Source organism: Capsicum annuum, chromosome 6, assembly GCF_002878395.1.
Source record: "Capsicum annuum cultivar UCD-10X-F1 chromosome 6, UCD10Xv1.1, whole genome shotgun sequence".
Classification (NCBI taxonomy): Eukaryota; Viridiplantae; Streptophyta; class Magnoliopsida; order Solanales; family Solanaceae; genus Capsicum; species Capsicum annuum.
Window position 1 is genome coordinate 115,876,388 of NC_061116.1, and position 19,880 is coordinate 115,896,267.

Consider the following 19,880-nt stretch of genomic DNA (forward strand, 5'->3'; position numbering starts at 1 on the left):
TTTCTTTGATAATTTGAAAATTCAACATAAATACTCTTTGACGAATAAATAAATGAAAAATAATGAGAGCCTATATAGAGAAAGTTCTCTACATACCATCAGGCGCGGAGATAAGTATACTCCAGGGGTTCATCCGAATCCTCTTCATCAAAAAATTACAATATATATATATAGAGATGAAGTTTTTTTTATATGTGTATATATATATATATATATATATATATATACACTAAGTTGAACCCCCTTGGCACAAACAAAAAACTTGGCTCAGTGGCCAAGGGGGTTTTAACTTTTCATGCAGAGGGCCACACAATCTCGGGTTTGAAACCGTTCATGATAATTTTTTTTTGTTTCATGCACTTTAGATGTTAAAAGGAAAGTTAGGCATTTTTTTCCTTAAAAGGAACCTAAATGATGTCATTTTTTTTTTTTAAAAAAGGGACAAATTGGATTTAAAATTAAATCCCTAATTCAATGTCAAACAATAAAAAATCATATCTATTTCTCTCTCTAACAAAGTCACGCTCTTTCTCTGCAAGCTAAGCTCGCTACTCGCCTCTCACTTTCTTCTTCCGATTATCATCATCGGGCATCTCCCTCCGACCTCCACTTGGCTCCGGTCTTCTCTATCTCTGTTATGACTTCCTTGGTATGTTTTCGATTCCTTCGTTTATGATTTTATTCTTTTCAAAATTCTATTTCTATATATGTAGTACTTGGATTTTGATTTTTATTTGTGTAAAATTTCTTTTTTATTTTATGACTTATGGTGCAAAAGATGGCTAATTTTAGGTTTTATTTCTTTTAAGTGCCACTGCCACCATTTTAGAACTTAGAAACATTAGTTGAGGAAAATAAGAGTTTCATTGTTCCAAATTTGAATTTTTAATTTCTACTAGTTATGTTGTGACTTGTGCATCAATTTGAACCAAATTAAAAATGCAAACAACCAAAATAAATGACATGTCTACTTTCTATGTCTAGTGCTTGTTAGTTTTAAGGTTTGGTGTTCCACTATTTTCTTTGTTGATAATGTGCCTACTTGACTACTTGTTCAATAGTTAGCCTATTTTAATTTTTTAGAGTTAAATAAGAAAATACGTTATTATTTGATTTTTATAAGTTTTAACTAAGTTCTTACTTTATGACATGTCTCAACATTCGGTGGAGAAATATTGTACCACAATCTCAAAATCAAATTTAGTCTCCATAATACTAAAATCTAATTTAGTCTCTAATAATCATAATCAATCTCATTAAGAAGAAAATGTCAACCATTTTGAAATACTAGTACCTCATTCTCAAGAATTTGATTTGAGTTCTTTAAAGTTTGATCCTGGAGAAAGAATCTCAATACTGAAGTATCCTTCGAAACATCATGATCCTATTAGAAGAACATATCTCATAAATGGTCCTTGTCAACCTCGTTTGAAGCTTCATGAATATCCTCTAATAGATATTGCTCGATCAATGCATCATTTCAATCATGAATAGTTTGACGATGTATATCATGATTGGTTGGAGTATAGTGTTAGTAAAGATGCAATCTATTGTTTGTATTGTTATCTTTTTAAAGACAATAAAATTCATCACGATGGAGGTGAAGTATTTTCAACTATAGAATTTAGAAGTTGTCATAAAAAGAAGAGTCTTGGAAAACATCTTGGTCTACCAAATAGCATACACAATCAATCATATAAGAAATGTCAAGATTTATTATGACAATGACAATCTATTCAATTTAAATTTGATAGGCAATTGAATTAAATTAAGAAGGGATATCTGATTCACTTAATTACGTTGGTTGATATAGTAAGACTTCTCATAACTCAAAAATTTGCATTTTGAGGCCATGATGAATCTAAATCATTACATTGCAGGGGTAACTTTCTTCAAATATTCTCATGATATGCAAAAAAGTGTGATATAATTCATGACTATGTGCTAGAATATGTTTCTCTAGATGATCAAGTCACTTCTTCAATGATCAGAAAGATATTGTGACTGCATGTAAACTAGAGACAACTAAACTATTCTTGAGAAATTAAATGGTGACTACTTTGCTTTACTAATTGATAAATCTTTTGATGTGTTCCGCAAATAGAAAATGATTATTGTATTTTGATATATTGATAGAATGGAATTTATAATGGAGCAACTTATTAGCATTTTTCATGTTCAAGATAATAGTACTTTATCTCTAAAGGAAGCAGTTGTTAATTTACTTGCTCAATATTTCTTGAGTCTATCAGCGGTGCGTGGACAATGTTATGATGGGTCAAGTAATATGCAAGATTAGATCAATGGTCTTAAAATGTTAGAAAGGAATGCAAATCAGCTTATTCTTTCTATTATTTTCTTATCAACTTCAATTAACTCTTGTTGGAGTCTCAAAAGAGTGTATTGAAGTGGAAAAGCTTATAGTGTTGGTCTCAAATATTTTAAATGTGTTAGGATCTTCTTTTAAGCGTATGAATGAACTTTGAGATTCTTAAAAAGAAAAAATTCAAGAGGCATTAGATATGAGTGAAGTTACTATCAGCAGGGACTTGAATCAACAACTTGATCTTTCATGAGCTTGTGATACAAGTTGGGGATCCCATTATAAATCATTTAGCAATTTTATTTTGATTTTTGATTTTATTATTGATCTTCTTGAATCACTTGTTCTTGATGCATGAAATATCTCATCTTGAAGCTTGTCTAACATTTAAGGTTACTTTCATGTTGCATTTAATGATAAATATTTTCGCTATCACAAATGAGCTTAATAAATTCTTATAAAAAAGAAGAAAGATATAGCAAATGCCATGCTACTTGTTGAAGTAGTAAAAATAAGGTTGCAAGTTTTAAAGGATAATGAATGAGATTCTGTTATTGATAAGGTATCTATATTTTGTATCAAACGTGATATTTCGATACCTAACTTTGAAGAATTATATGTTGGCTCCTTAGATACCAATGTAAACTTGCTAGCTATACAATCTTACATCATTATCGTATCGAAGTATTTTATAATATTATTGATTGGAAACTTCAAGAACTCAATGATCGTCTTGATGAGGTAACGATTGATTTGCTCTATGGAACTGCTTGTTTGAATTCAATTAACTCATTTTTAAGTTTTGACAATAAAAGAATAATGAGAATGGTTGAGTTATATACAAATGACTTTGATGAATTTAATATGGGTAATCTTGAAAATCAACTTGCAGGTTAAATTATTGCTAAAAGATTCTCCGATCTCAATGGGCTATGTGATCTTTTCAAAATATTAGTGAAGACAAAGAAATATTCAAATTATCGTCTAGTATTCCACTTAGTGAAACGTGCTCTACTTCTACCAGTTGTCACCGAATTCGTTGAAAGAACTTTTTTGACAATAAAAATTATCAAAAATAACTTGCAGAGCCGAATGAGTGATGATTTTTTTAGTGATTGTTTGGTGCCTTATTTATAAAAGTATGTAATTGATAATATTTTTATTATTATATTATTAAGATATTTCAATATATGATACCTCATAGAGTACAATTGTAATAATGTATGTAGTTGCATTTTTAATAGCAAAACTATGTTTTGATAGGCTTCTTCATGGGTTTGATTTTTTTAATTTATGAATCCCCTTGTAAAGTAGTGAAATTGTTACTATGTTTTATAATATTGACTAGAATATAATGGTTTATGTTATTATTGATTTTTTGTATCATTTTGTAGCCATTGTTTTGAAAGTTGCGGGTGGATCTTAGTAACTTGAAAAAATATGTTATTTTGGTGGTTGATGCTACTGTGAGGACTGAAATTGGGTGGCAGATGGAAGCATTTGAATCTGCCTTTAATTAGGTTTGTTCCCATAATAAAATTTTATCTAATTAGATACATTAAATGATTGTATTAGCTGATGGTTTGGTCTGACTTTCATTTATTGAATTCATTAGTTACTTGATACATCTTCATATAATCACTTGTCTTATGCCAGTGAAATAACTTTTAGGCTCTGCAACTTCCAGGTTTTTTACATTTAAGCTCTAGAAATATTCTCTCCTTCTGAGTTGGACACTTGGACTACCTATTTTGTAATCGTAAAGAATTATGGAAGGTAATGTTTTGTTTCTCATTAATCCAGGATAGCATAATGTGATATACATGTATACTCGTAAATGTTTGGCTATAAATTAGTAAAGTTGAAGACTTATAACTAGCCATTGGTAAAATTAAATTTTATATATTTCATCTTCTTTGATCCAATCTGCTTATTTGTGGATACTAGTAGCATGTTTACTTATTTTGTTTGAACCTCCTTATGAAAATTTTGTCTTCGCTACTGTGTACAATCACATGTTATGAAACTAAATCATAGCTTTATCAATGGAATTAAGATATTTAAATGAAATATATGGTGGACAAACTAAAAGCAATTAGGTTTAACCTTTGATCCAAAAGTTTATTAACTTGATCAATTTCATTTTTACAAGAAATTGTTGGTATAGTTTTTGATTATATGATCTACAAGAATTCGATAGCCTTTCTCAGTAAGATGAAAACTATTCAAAAATAAATATTTTGTGTCATCTTCACATATTTCACTAAATTTATTGCATAGTGCAGCAACCTCAATATTTTCTGAGCCATAACACCCTCTCTCTACTTCTTCAAATTCTATCATCAATCAAATATATATATATATATAAGTGAGTTGATAAAATAAAAAAATAAATGTGAACTCTATAGATATAAATTAATATTATGTATTATATTTTGAGGGTTGGCTATGCAATTAAGTAGAGAATAAAAGATATCGCTGAACATGATCTTGTATTGATGAGGAAACTTTTGTTCTAATAAATTAATGGCATTTAAGATTTTGGTGTTGGCCAATTGAGCTGCTTCATTGTATTCAGCAACACGCATTCTAGCTGGACCTCCACCTAATTTTCTCCACACTGGCAAACATCCTAATGGTGGAACTTCCAGAAATGCAATTTGTCTTGCACCCAATTTGTACAATTCCTTAAGAATAGAATAATAGTAAAAAGAAAAAACAAACCTTGAATGATATAACATATTCCTCTTTATACATGGAATAACTTCTTTTGAAACACAACCAACGCAACATGCTTGATTCGAAAGGAAATTAGTACTACCACGACCATACTCATATGAAATAGTTCAGAAGAACAATCAAAATACTTATTTTTTCAGTATGAATTAGAACATATAAAATTCTTTATTATTTTGAGATGAATTTTAAATATTTAAAAATAGCATAATATATAAATGGACACTTTAACTAGGTCATAACTAAATATTTCAATTGTAAAAATACACATCTAGATATCTTAACTTGATTTTAATTCATCTCTTAAACAATAGAATTTGAGAATGCACATCTAGAATTCAACCCCTTAAAAGTATCTAGATGTGTATTTTCAAAATTAAGATATTCACGAGATGTACCTGTGCCAACTTAAAGTGTCTATCTAGATGGTTATAATGAAAATTGAGGTGTTCCGTGGTCAGTAAAAACAAAATTGAAATGTTAATCTATATATGTATTCTAAAACATAGTAGTATAAGTTGAGCATGGTTAATACTTGAAAATATTTAATAATCATAATTAAAAAAGTAACTGTTTGATTCTCCACGGACTCAGTTAAAGTACCATTAAGCCCTTAGTTTTGATAATTGACAAAATATTAACTTGGTACTTGGTTCATAAAAGTCCTTTGATCACAAAACTGCAGCTGCTCAGGGACCAGGTTCATTGTATTCATGTCCCTTTCACTCAGTCAGCATTACTACTGGAAAAGTACCATTTTGGAAGAAAGTTGGTGGCAAGGCTGCAAAACATTTTTACCCCAACTAATAAGAGACGTCCTAGGTTTTATTATTTCATATATGTGCAATATGCTACAACAAGGAAACCAATCTTCCATATGTTAACAACATCAAACTTCTCTTAAAGTATTTCATCATTCAAAGCCTTACTTGCAACAGAGACCTGCTCAATCATTGTTTGTGTCTCAAACGCTTATTGTATTTGAGCCTTTATTTTATGTTTTGTAAACGTTGTGCCTACTTCTCCTATCCATTAATAGCAGGCATTTTCTCAGTGTGTTCTTGTTGTTGAAAGCTTCATTTAGAGTTACTTGACATAGAAGATAGAGTTAGCTTGGTACTGATTCAGTTAGAGTTAGCTATGTCAGTTTGTGCAATAGAGTTATGTTGTTAGAGTTTTTGTAATAGAGTTATTACAAGTTGAATTAGGGTTAAGAGGTTAATTATTGAACCATGAAGTCTATATTCAAGGTTGCTTGAACATAGTAAAGTGGTTGAATATCCTACGAGGTAGATCGTGGTTTTACTCCGTTGAGCATGGAGGTTTCCATGTAAAAGATTGTGTTTGTGTGTATTGTTCTTTATGTTTATTTTACTTTTAGTCTTGTTCATCACTAAGCATGATAGTTGGGACCAGTTTTCTAAGTTAGTAGTGAATTTGTATATTTCTTCATTTGGTATCAGAGCAGGTTCTTCCTAAAAGGTTAATACCTAGGAAGGATCATTTAACTGATAGCACCGCCAAATCTCAAAGAGGTTGAATCAACCACTAGGCTATCAAGATTTAATGGACAATAATATGAGGGCTGAAAAACTCATATGCACGACTTCGCTATGGCTGAAGATTGTAAACTATGGGATATAATTATTGATGAGCCTTTTGTTCCCACTAAGCATGTGAAAGTGGGTGATGTTACTTCAAATGTTCCCAAAAAAAGAAGAAATATGATGAGGCTGATAGGATAAAGATAGAGAAAATTTTCAAAGCCAAAAAGCTCTTGTGTATGGAATTGGTCCTGATGAATACAACAAGATCTCAACTTGTGAAACAACTAAGGAATATCAAAATATCTGCAAACTGATCATTAGGGAACGAGTCAAGTTAAAGAGTCAAAGATAGATATGGTGATTACACAATTTGAATCTTTCACCATGAAGGAAGGTAAAACTATCCAAGAAATGCATACCAAGTTCACTGTTATTACCAATGAACTCCGTTGCCTTGGTGAGGTAATCAAACCTACCAAATAGGTTAATAAAATCCTTAGTAATTTGCCCAAATCATGGAAAAGCAAGGTTAATGTCATATCTGAATCTAAGGACTAAAAGACCCTAATAATGAATAAGTTGATAGGAAACCTAAAGACTTAAGAACTCAAGAAACAACAAGATAAAGCAAAGGGTGAGTAGAAGAAAGAAAAGAACTTGGTGCTCAAGTCTACATAAAGAGAATATAGTGAATAAAATGAAGAAACAACTTATATCACCAAAATATTTCTCATGATTATAAGGAGGAATGGTGGGATACCAAGAAGAGGATGCTTAAACAGGCACAACATGGACAACAAAGGCAATGACACATGTCACAAGTGTGGCAAACATGGTCATTTTATCAAATATTGTCCCCTTCATAAGATTGAGTACAAGGAGTATGTCAAGAATGTTGGAGATAGAGAGAAGACGAAGGATCGAGTCCCTAATAGATATAATAGAAGAGTTGTTGATGACAGAGTAGTGTAGCAAGCTCTTGCAACTTGGGGAAATACCTTCAGTGAGTTAGATAAATTAAAAAAGTAAGAGGATATCTCAATGATAGTTGTTGAAGATGATGTTTAGATTTATGATTCACTCTTTGACTTGGAGGCATTAATGAAGAAGATGACAAGGTAACTCTTCTGGAAATAAAAGAAAATCTTAAAGATTATTTACTTAAGGAGCTAAGGTCCCTTGCCACTGTCTTGATAGATTATGTTCCTGATCTTACTAAAAAGGATTTATTGAACAAAACCTTTAATGAATTTGAAGTAAAAAATTTTGAGTTAATTGAATAATAGAAAATATCGAGTCAATTGAACAATTGTCTAAATTGCAAGAAAGATACCAATATCTCTTTTTAAAATAAATTATTGAATTAAAAACTTAATCAAATAGCTAAGTCTAGTCATGAAGTACAGGGTAAAGGTAGCAAAATTCAGTTTGAGTTGGAAGAAAAGCAAACAAAAGCCAATCTATAGCTAACTGCTTCCTTGGAAAGGAACTCTAAGCTCAAGAGAGACCTGATTTGAACAAAGCTAAACTTGAAAGGGCTCTTAAATAGACCACTTCCTTTCAAGTTCTGACAAGTCTTACAAATTATGGATTAAACAATAGAGTTGGTCTTGGCTTCTAAAGTTCAAATGTATGTTGTAGCAACTGTGTTTTTGTGAAGAACAATCTCATGTGCATGCATTGTGGAAGAAATAGTCATGTCAAAGACACCTTCTCTTCAAGATTAGTTTTGGTTAAAAAGTTGAGAAGATCTTCTGAATTAAAGAAAAGTAGTGGTGTGTTGCTTGGACCAAGAAGAATTTAATCTTTTCTTTGTCATCCTATTAGGAACTCAGATTTCAATAAGTTCCCAAGGCTAATAAATGATTATGTTTGCAGGGTAGAGAAAGAGGAAACAAGCACCAGTGGTACATGGATAATGGTGGTTCTAAGCATATGACTGATAGAGTTGAAGGTTTCCTTTCGCTCAAGGCCCATGAAGGGGCAGTATCTCCTTTGGTGATGACAAAAGGGTTATATTATAGGGTTGGTATAGTTGGTAAATGTTTGAATCAAGATATTGATGATGTGTACTATGTGGATGGACTCAAATTCAGTTTATTGGGTATGTCACAAATCCGTGATAAGGGAAATGAATTCAAGTTTATGTCAGACAAGTGCATAGTTACCTATCTAAAAAATGGTCAAATTATGCTCATTGCATGTAGGAACAAGAATATGTATGTTGTTGATTTAGGATCCTACAACTCCAAGAATCTTACATGTCTCAATGTTCAATAAGATGCCGGTGAATTGTGGCACAAAAGGTTAGGTCATGTGAGCTACTTTCTTCTAAATAAGTTTGTTAGTAAGGACTTAGTTTAAAGAATGCCAAAGTTGAATTTTTTCTGTTCTAAAGTGTGTGATGCCTGTGTGAAGGAAAAACACACTAGGTCCTGCTTCAAGTCAAAGAAATAAGTGAGTACTTCTAAACCTCGATAACTTCTTTACATAGACTTGTGTGGACCTGTCAAGGTTACAAGTAAAGGGGGAAAGAAGTATATTCTTGTTGTAGTTGATGATGATTCAAGGTTCATCTGAAAAATGTTTTTGAGATCTAAGAAGGAAACCTCCCCAGTGTTTAAAGCTTTTGCAAAGTAGGTACAAGTGAAATACAATGAAAAGATTGCTAGGATTAGGTCAGATCATGGAACAAAATTTGAAAATGCAAAGTACAGTTAATTTTGTAATGATCATATAATGAATCACAACTTTTCAGCTCCTAGAACACCTCACTAAAATAGTATTATGGAGAGGAAAAATAGAACCTTGGTAGATATTGCTAGGACTATACTGATTGATACAGGAATAACATAAAACTTCTGGTCAAAAGCAGTTAATATAGCCTATGATGTGATCAATAGATGTCTTATTAGGTCCATTCTTGATAAGAATCCATATAAGCTCATGACCAAAAAGAAGTCCAAGCTGAGTTACTTCAAACCTTTTGTCTGTAAATATTTTGTGCTTAATAATGGTAAGAATGATCTTAGTAAATTCAACCCAAGAAGTGATGGATGAGTCTTTATTAGGTATTCCTCAAACAACAAATCCTACTAAATTTACAATAAGAAAACTCAATGTGTAGAGAAGAGTGTACATATTGTGTTTGATTAAGTTAAAGGGTCTAGTCGAGGTCATTATCATGATGAAACAAATCTTGAAGAGATTCTGAATGATCTAGAGAAGTCAAATGATAATGATAATAAGTTAGAAAAAGGAACTAAGGATGGTGCAGACTCCCAAGTACCATGTTTAACCCATGAAGATGAAGATGATTCCTTAGATTATCAGGAACTTGGCTCATCTCAATCCTCTTATGAAATCCTAATCCTCAATCCAGTTCAGTAAGCCACCAGTCCCCTGAGGGTAACACTTCTATGGGAGCTGGTCTCAGATCAAACCAGCCTACCCCTCATAGACCCAACTAGAAGCATCAATCCTCATTTCAACTTGATAATCTACACACTTCTATAGATTCAAGAATGTAAAATAGGAATTGAGCTATAAAATTCTATTCTTTCTCCGTATTTTTATCTCAAGTTGAGTCCAAGAATGTAGAGAAGGCCTCGAAGAATGCTGATTGGATAAATGCCATGTAGGAAGAGTTGAATTTGTTTAAAAGAAGTAAGGTATGGCAATTGATCCCTAGTCTTGTAGATGAAACTGTCATATGGACCACCTGGGTGTATTAGAACTAAGCTTATAAGCATAGTAACACCATCATGAATAAGGCAATGCTAGTGGTGTAAGGTTATGATCAGGAGAAAGGAATACACTATGATGAAATATTTTCTTCCATGGTTAGAATGGAAGATATTCAAATTTCATTGTTTTTACTTCCTATATGGAGTTCAAACTATTTTAAATTAATATGAAAAGGGTCTTTTGAAATGGAATTTCAAAAGAAGAAGTGTATGTGAAGTAACCTCCAGGATTTGAAGATGTTGACATTCCAAACCATATGTTCATGTTGGACAAGACCCTTTATGGATTGAAGCAAGACCCTAGGGCTTGGTATGAAAGGCTGTTAAAATTTTTACTGGATAATGGTTTCAAAAGAGTAAAGATTAACAACACACTTTTTTTTGAAGGCAAGGAGGAAATCTATTCATTGTTCAAGTTTATGTTGATGAAATCATAGTTTTGATCCACAATCAGTGCCCTACATGATAAGTTTTCCAAATCGACAAGCAGTGAATTTGAGATGATTATGATGAGAGAGGTCAACTTCTTCTTTGGGTTACAGATAAAATAAAGTGTAATTGGCACTACTATTTTCCAGCACAAGTATATTCATGAGTTGTTGAAACGATTCCATATGAAGGATGCAAAACCTATTGATACTCATATTCGCATTTCTTCAAAACTAGACTTGGATGACCCTAGTCCGTTTGTAAATAAAGCTATGTATATAGGAATCATTAGTTCATTATTATATCTTAATGCTAGTAGACCTGACATTGTGTTCAGTATAGGGATTGTGCTATACTGACCTGGTCCTCCTTTATCGTATAGGTGATATAAAATGATCCTCCAGGTTATTCCTTGATTTGATTATAATTTCGGCATTTAAAGCCTTTGCCCATAGTAGCTACAAGTCATTTATGACTTACCAAAACTATTGGTTTGATGATCGAACATTTCATTTGGATTTTAGGCTCATTTCCATATTTTAGAGCTTTCGATGTTTAAGATTTGGTATCAAACTAAAAATCCTAGTACATGACTTTGAATAAGAATGCTGATAGTGCTATCAGCTCTAGAACATCAATTTTAGGTTGGGGGACCTTTGGTTCAGTTTTGAGGCTTCTAGACTCATTTTGGGCTATAGGGCTAATTTTGTAAATAATGGAATTATATGTTTAGGCACCACATTTAGTCAAAATGACCTCGTATGAATTTTTTGATGGTTTCATCGAGTCTATAATGTCAAATTTGGTATAGTTTCATAGCTTGTTTGTGCTTACGGGGTTCCGAATGAATTTCTAACTCTAGGTCGAAGTCCATTTCGGACATAGAAAAACTGGTGCATCAAAAATTTGGTGCCATCATAAACGTGAGATAAGGTGTCGCAATTGCGATACCCTTTCTAGGCTAATGTTGTGATCACGATACCCAGGTCGCGATTATGGTTCGTATTGGCAGGCTAATATATTGTGATCGCAATCTATGGGTCACGATAGCAAAATTCGAATGCCTGGTCTATGTATAAAAGACCCCTTTTGCTTAATTTTACTTATTCTTTATCCATTCTTTGGAGAGTTAAAACCCTAAAGTGTGAGATAAAGTGGGATTGAATCTTGTAGATGATTTGGGGAGCTTGGTTATCCATTATTCCATGGGTTTCCTTCAAATTTATGGTAAGATTCTTTCAATTTCTTGATAAATTCTTAGAAATTATGATTTTGAATTCCTAAGCTTTAAGGATTTATTTGACACCCGATTAGTGTAATGCCTGGAAAAATAGGTCCCGGAGCGTCACACAGTGCTTGAGGCTACTCGTAGCCCCAAGCTAACCCTTTGAGTTACTTTCATTCAGTTCAACACAAATCAACGGGGTTTCCATAAATAACCCTCAAATATTAATAGAGTAATCATTATCCAAGAATAAAAGAATTTCAGAAAGATAACAAAATACGACTTATTAGTCAACTCCCAACATCTATACTAGTCTGACAAGCCTCTAAGAAAATCAATAAAACCAGCGAGCCATTGAGACATGCCCTAACTGACTCATACTCAGTTATCAAATGTAAACAATTCTGTGAAACCAACATCAGACATCACGTGCTCAGAACATGAGGACTCACCACAACAGAGGATGTAGAACAGCATGCTCGAAGAATCACTGTCGAACCTGGAACTGAGCACCTGAACCTATATTCTGAGAAAATGCAGCCCACATCCGAAGATATGGGTCAGTACCATGGAAAGGAACTGAGTATATGGGGGTGTATGCAGTTGTATAAACATCATCATCATAAATATTTATAAGAAATATGCAGGATGTATGAAAGACTCACATAGCCCAAAGAAAATCATCATAATCATGAGAGGATGAAATAAGTACAATAACACATGTGACTCATTATATAATTTGTCAATCACTTTCAGTTCATCAAGAATATCAATTCTCATAATCTAAATATCATTTAAATCTTTCGAAAGAATAACTTTCACAATTCCACTTTCAAATCACTTCACCATTCACCATAAACACAAGGAAACACACACTGGGAGATTCTATAACCCACATAAACCATGTGAGTTACATGGAGTCCAACGTACAACCCACATTGGGGAGAGCTATCCTATCCTTGCCATCGGAGTAGGACTATTGATATCAAATCCACACAAACTAGTGATCACTATATAAATCAGCCTCAGGCCTACTCCTACGGGGGCACGTAGTTCTAGGGAAGTAAGGTCACTTTATACCTCCCACTCGGTGCTAAAGATTTTTCTCGGACTTAGCTCAGATCATTTCAAAGACAATCCACAACAAAATAATTTCTGTAATATATAAATATACATCGGGAGCCATCATGCTTCCCATCTATCAAAATCAACCATGTTATGGATTTCTTTCACACTCGAGTTCAAAACAACTCCATCAAGACCAAAAGGTCAAATCATTCAAAATATCTCAAATATTCAACATCAACGTGCTTATAACACACACTTTCTCAGAAAAACACAATTTCCAATAGGGATTCACGATCCAAATATCAAAATCATGATAAATATCATTCAAGATTCATGTTTTATATCTCCACACATGTAAATTCATCTTTCCAAATCATAAACATCAAGATTTCATAATAATCATCATAAGATATGAGTTCATGCTTCAAATTCATAAAAATCAAATAAAAAATCATGCCTTTGTAAAGAAAATTACTTTTGGGCACAAGAACGAAAGAGAGTTCTTGTTGAAAAACCACACATACCTTGAATGATAAACTTTAGATCGATACTCATTTTTGAGATGTTAATCGTGTCTTTGAATGATGGTTATTGGAGTTCTTGAACTAGGAACTTGGAATCTTGATAAATTTGTAGAATTAATAGTGAACTTTGGAGGTTCTTGAAGTTGGATGTAGGAACTTAGGGTTTTTTTTTGAGCAAATTTGATGAAATATAACAAATAATACTTCTAATAGAATTTAATATAGGGTTTGGACGGATTTTGGGTGAGGGGGAATGACCAAAACTCCCCTAAAAGTCAAATAATTCTCGAATCTGTCCTTTGATGGACTGTTTTGATAGTTTGAAGTAGATCAACCATAACGTTTTACTCCAATATCCAAATTGGATTAAACTAATTTAATTAGAAAGAGGACTCTCATATATTTCTATTGATTATAGTATCTCACCCAGATCATTGTGTACGAGGAGTTATGATCATTTGAAGTTGACCCAAAATTTACTTTTGATAGGCTGAAGTAAATCACCCATAACTTTTTGCTCCAATAGACAAATTGGATGAAACTAATTTCATTAGAAAGAGGACTCGCAGAGCTTGTCGTTGATATATAGTAGATCACCCAGATCATTATGTACAAGGAGCTATGATTATTTGAAATTGGAGTAAAAATACGCCAGGCTTCAGTACTTTTTCCTGCACGTTTTACTGTTCACTACTATTCATGGTCTGATGGGAATGTTCATAACTCATCGCTCGGGTGTTCGTTTTGGATGATACACATATAATTGGAAATCTTATTCAATACTCTATGCAATGGTGGGTCATAATCTAAGACATTCCACACAGAAAATTTATAATTTATTCTAAAAGATAGAACCCAACACGTTTACGCACAAAATTTCAATAAAAAATTTCTCGGGGTATTACAATTAGTGTTTTTTTGTGCTTAAATTTTAAACACACACTCCGTATCTTTTGAGGGACCTCGTGATGGTTTTAATTTTGCATTCCGTTAGTGGATTGCGTAAGCTCATTTTTGACCTAAAAGTTGACCCAACTTATTATATGGCAATATAGGTTTTTTTTCTCTCTTAACAATGCAGAGATTATGATTTTTATAGCATAGCAATATTTTGAGATCGTGGAGTAAAGCTAGATGTTTTGTGGACAATTCAAGGATTTGCGTTTCAGCTTCAAATTAGGCTCTATATCCTCTACTTCACAAGTTAATGTGTTTTATATACTGTATGTATATAAGAATGTTAAGATTAATTATGGGTAGAACATCATGACTTATTCTTCATTATTGAAGTTTGAGGATTAGATAGGTGATTTGCCTCATAAGGTGAAATACTTACTATGCTTTTAGTATTCTATCATCCTATATTGTTAATAGATTAGTTAGAGTCGAGACTAATGAATCTTTAGAAATGCTTTGTATATTACTTGGTGGATTGTGATGGTTTTCTCCAAGTTATGATGTTATGATTATGTCGGATATACAGTTGGGCCTAAGTCCATAATCATGATATTGTAGCTATTTCTGAATTTATTGTTGGGCCCAAGGACATGTTCATGATGTTGATTGGTTATATTCTATGAAGTATTCCATCCTTGTATAGAAAAGGGTCTTAGTTTATCATCATTTTGAGACTTATGATTTCATTGTTTGAATACTAGAAATGGCCTATAGAGATTCACTACATTCGTTATTACTAAGTGTGGTAAATGGTACGATTCCAACTAAAATATAATTTTATAAATCTCTTTACTAAAAAGAGGATTAAGTCCCACTTTTTATTTTAAAAATGGATATCTTCATAATGGGAATGGTGCCATCTAAATGGATGACTTATATGCATAGAGATTGAGAAATGGTGTTTTAAAGATTTGCCCTATATAGATTTTGATCTATTATTTCATTACAATTATTTACTTTGGTCTTGGGAGATTTTGACCTTTTCTATGATTTTATAATGATTTATTCTCGATTTTTACCCAGAGCAATGGATTTATAGATTTACTCTCTTTTAGCCACGACTTAAGTTTGTGTACCTATTATATTTCTAGATATACATCTCTCGGGTATGGAACGGAGGAGGATAATGGTATGATGATATGAATTTTGGGTAAATCTCAATGATTGATGACGTTGATGATATTGAATATAAGTTTACCGATTGAGTTTGGATATCAATTATATATTTACCGATCCAAGTCCAGATATTGATTATATGTTTACCAGTTTGAGTTTGGAGGATGGTTATGAGTTTAATTATATATCTACTGGTTTGAGTCTGGAGGATGATTATGATATTGATGATGATATAATGGTTAGTATTATGGATTATATTTGTCATTTATTCTTGCATATGCATCCCTTATCACCAGTATACAACTATATCTATCGGCCTTATGAGGGTTGCATAGGTATGGGTGATGAGTATAACTTACGGTATTGTAATACCCTACATTTCTAGACTAGACTTTGAACCGTCGTTTCTATGTGTAAAAACTCAAATCCCATGATTTATATTTGAATATATATTTTATGATCATTATCCTAGTGTGAAGAGTACTTATGAGGCAAAAAAATATTCATAGGACTCACTTAGAGCAAAGTTGAGCTAAAAGCCTTTGATTTGGTCAAATTTTGATATTCGATTCTACAAGAAACAATTTTGAGCATGTATAACTTTTGACAAATTTGAAATTTTGCAGCTGAAGACCTACCAAATTATAGATAATTTAATTAGCTTTTCAATGATACCAATTTTGCCTTAATCCAATACCTAAGCGAAAAGTTATGACTATATTTTAAGAAATAGTAAGGGTCTAAAATAGCTCCACGATGCGGACCTCAGGACCTGCGTTATCCTCCGCGACGTGGAGCATATATTTCCTGTATCCATAAGTAACAGCCCAAGGGGCATTTTAGTTATTTTCCCTTGGCCCTAAGCACCCAAGTGACAAATTAAAGCCCTAAAAGGGCATTATTTTCCCACTTTTCATGAGATTAACTCACGTAAACCCTTCTCCTCTTTCAAAGAACAAAGTTTAACTTTCTTCCCTCAAGAATTCAAGTTCCAATTTCAGGCTTCATTCAAGAAGTCATCTAATTGAGGTATGTAGGGTATTCATCAATGGGTTTCTTTCACCCATTGATCCCCAAAACCCTCTTTTTTATTCAAAGTATGAATATCCTATTTTATGAAATTATCCATGAAACTTATGAACTTAATCTACGTATTTCTTAGTAATTTAAATTCAAGCCATGTCAACATGCGTTCCCATATAAACTAGTTTATTTCATTTTTTAAATTTCAATTACTCATGTTCTATTCAAGTGATTCCATGTCGAACCTTTAAGTTATAAGTTAAACCATGTGAATAAGTTGTTTTCTCAAGTTTAACTCATCCCTATGTTCTAGTTCATGTATTTCACTCAATTATTGAACTATCTTATGTTTTGGGTCTTTGAACTATGATTTTGTACCATTATTTTAAATATTGTTATTGTATTTTTATGATCATGGGTTATGAACACCTGATACCTATGTGTTTTACATGATACAATTCCCAAGAAACAAGTCAGTCAGACCATAATTTTATTACTATGTTCAAATTTCCATGTTCATGCTGAGCACTTATCAGTATAATACCATATCATAATAAATGAATAATAATACAAGTATCATTCAGTTGGGGGTAATACTTAGCACTGAGTGAACATAGGGATAGCGGCTCCCCTGTCAGTTAGGCATGAGTCATTAGTAGCAGTCCCTAAGTTATAGACCTATGCACCAATGTAGATTATGAGGAGTCCCCCATCAGTTAGGAATGACACCCCCGTCCTTCGGGACATCAATCTTATAGATCCACATCGTCAGTCATATGTTGGTACCCATAGCAAGGTACTAACACTCTTCTAATTGGGTTATAGGTTGGACCCCAATAGCTTATATTGGGGGTATGCCAGTTGTAATCAGCTCCCACAGTCTCAGTTCAGTATTCAGAGTATGTCAGTTTAGGTTTGCATGGCCATGTATACAAATATCAGTTATTCAGACATCATTTATTCAGTAATTTAGATATCAGTCATTCAGTTATTCAGATTATGTTAGTATATGTTTATGCTTGGTTGTGCATTCTCAATTTTACTTGTTCATATTTTTATGCTAAGTATCCATACATGATCTTCTGTTTAGTTTTACAACTTGTTCATCTTTACATGAGATTTACAGACAATATTCATTTTTTACAGCTTCCCAATTTACAAAATTATTTTCACTTCATGATTTATAAATCTCACTATGACTTCCAGTTTTCACGTATAGTCATATTTTAAATGTATGTTTTAGAAAATAACTTATATCCTCAGTTTAAAAGCATGTTTTAAATATTTCCATAATTTAGTGCATGTCTCCATATACTCAGTATATTCTAATATACTGACTATATATATGCATTTGTGGCTACATCTTCATAATTTAGGTACCAAATGTAGTCCACACATCAGGATCAGACAATTCTCAATATTCAGCTAGTAGGTGATGAATTCCATTATTATGGGAACTCTAGTCCATTGCAGTTTATATGTTGTATTCTGATTATCTATATGTATTGACTAGTGTTAGTTGGAGGTATGTCTCATCTATCTATAGTCAGTATAGTAGAGGCTTCATAGATAGTTATAGTCATTATTGGTAATTTCAAGTTTCTTTCTTTTATTCTATCATAATGTAAACTTATTTAGTATTACATTTATTCATACTCTCGCATAATCATATTTCTGCTCAGTAAATTTAGTTTTTATATAATTTAAATCAATTGCTCAAGTAGTATGCTAGTGCATGGATTATCTTGGGATCACTTGTTATTCCAAGCACCATGTTATGGATAGGGGTAGTATCGGGTCGTGATAGGTGTATTGTATGTTTATTGAACCTTCTGAGCTTGTGGTAGTGTGGGTTCGTGATAGGCTTGGTTAGGTATTGTTGTCTTGACTAGCCAGTTACTCATGTTGTCATTGTAATTGTATTATTATGGTTATGATCATTGTTAAAGATAGTTTGTGATATATTGATTAATGATTTAGTATCGGGATTTGAGGTATAATTATGGCTCTTCTATCTTATGATTTCATTATTATGCATAATTAACTCCAGATTAGATGTATGAATTAAGAAACCTCAAGTATACTAGCACTGGTTCCTACTGTGATTCTGAGGTTACAAAAATGCTAGACTGATGATTTAGAATGTACCTCAAGTTGGCTTTGTTCATATATATATATATATATATATATAAATACGTAATTATGGTGTTACTGTATAACCCTTCCTTTCATTTATTTAGATCATATATTCATTTCATAGCCTTTTATACTCATTTATATCTTTATTTCACCCTTGTTTTGCATACTGGACAATGATATATGGTATAGCGTTGAGATTCCTGAGTATAGTTCAAATAGGATATTTTAGCCTTAGTACTTCCTTAGCCTTGTTATATAAGTTTCTTCGACATGAATAGGGTAGTTTATCCTTATTATCTCATTGGCTTTCTTATGTGGTTATTGGACATTTAGGTGTAGTTTCCATTCTATGTATATGTTATATGTATATGTATTTTTATTGGAGTTTAGTCGGTAGTTACCTATTGAGTACCATGTGTTTGGTACTCGTACTACACTTCAATATCCTACTGATCATAGTACAGGTTATTGCCATTATTATATATATCATGTAGAGCAGCTATTGTTCAAAGACGTAGAGTGAGCTCCTAACATTCAAGGTATTACTTTCCTCCTTTTTATCTACTAGACTCGTCTCTATGTTGTATTTAGAGATGGTTGTATCTGTATATTCATTTAGTCCCTTATTTGTATCTTTATTATGCTAGAAGCTCTTGTACCGATTTCACCAGGTTTTGGGATAATCTTTTGTATGTTCGTGTTTTATTTCATCTATTCTATATTCTTCCTCTCATTCTTTGGGTCGTTCGTTACTAGTAGTTCTGGACTATGGGTGTGGCTTCCTATTGGTGGGTTATAGTAGGAGCTATCATGACCCGAGAAATTAGGTTGTGACAAATTTGTATTAAAGCCTAGGTATACCAATGCATTAGTACAAAAGCTAAGTGTTTATTCAGGTCTTATGGATTGGTGCAAACACGTTTGTAACCTATCTTCTCGAGGCTATAGGGACATTCTTAGGAAATTTATTTCTTGACTCCTTATTGTATGTACACATTTCTATGAGCCTCAAGCACATTCTCTAATCTTATTTTGTCCCTAAAAGAT

At 32.5% G+C, this 19,880-nt stretch overlaps 1 pseudogene; it reads right to left on the reverse strand.

The window, feature by feature from the left end:
* Positions 1-4,468: 4,468 nt before the first annotated feature.
* Positions 4,469-19,880, reverse strand: part of LOC107874280 — a 32,539-nt pseudogene continuing 17,127 nt past the window's right edge.